The following is a 1195-nucleotide window of genomic DNA, read 5'->3' on the forward strand; positions in this document are numbered from 1 at the left end:
AAGGAATCTCATGAAGGGGGCCTAATGGGCCACTTTGGGGTTTAAAACACCCTAGATATGTTACAAGAACACTTCTATTGGCCTCACATGAGGCGAGATGTGCAAAGGCATTGTTTGCAAGCTGGCCAAATCTAAAAGCATGCCCCATGGGCTTTATACTCCATTGCCCATACCTGATTATCCTTGGGTAGACTTATCCATGGACTTTATGGTTGCTTTACCACGATCTAAAAATGGAAAAGATTCAATTTTTGTTGTAGTAGATCGTTTTTCAAAAATGGCTCATTTTATACCTTGTAAAAAAATTGATGATGCAACTCATATTGCTGACTTGTTCTTTAAGGAAGTGGTAAGACTAAATGGTCTACCACGAAGTATTCTAAGTAACAGGGACACCAAGTTCCTCAGTAACTTCTGGAGGACTTTGTGGGGGAAGCTTGGGACTAAATTCCTATTTTCCACCACGTGTCATCCCCAAACAGATGGCCAAGTTGTTAATAGAACTTTATCTACCCTTTTGAGGGCAATAATTAAAAAATTTATAAAGAGCTGGGAAGAGTGTCTGCCCCGCGTTGAATTTGCTTACAACAGGGCCACTCATAGTACCACGAAATTGTCTCCATTCGAGATAGTTTATGGGTTCCAACCACTAACCCCCTTGATTTATTACTTGTACCTAACTCAACTATGTTGAAGCATAAGGATGGTAAGTCCAAAGCGGACTATGTGAAAAGGCTACATGAGCGGGTCAAAGCCCAAATAGAGCACAAAACAGAAGGTTATGCTAAACAAGCAAACAAGGGGCGAAGGGAGGAGATCTTTGAACCCGGAGACCTAGTCTGGGTTTACATGAGGAAGGAAAGGTTTCCTGCACAATGGAAATCCAAACTCCAAGCTAGAGGAGATGGCCCATTTTGTGTACTAGAGAGAATCAACAACAATGCATACAAACTAGACCTTCCAGGTGAGTACGGAAACATTAGTGCCAAATTTAATGTTGCTGACCTTTCTCTTTTAGATGCAGGTGATGAAGACTTTGATTCAAGGACGAATTCATTCCAAGAAGGAGGGGATGATATGAATCCACCAAGGCCCATCAATAAGGAAGAGCTAAGTGGGCTAGGAGGGCCCATGACCCGGTCCAGAACCAAGAAAGCACACCAAACTCTCAACCTATTAGTGGAAGAAGTGATCA

The sequence above is a fragment of the Lupinus angustifolius genome, chromosome LG02 (assembly GCF_001865875.1).
Source record: "Lupinus angustifolius cultivar Tanjil chromosome LG02, LupAngTanjil_v1.0, whole genome shotgun sequence".
In the NCBI taxonomy this organism is placed as follows: Eukaryota; Viridiplantae; Streptophyta; class Magnoliopsida; order Fabales; family Fabaceae; genus Lupinus; species Lupinus angustifolius.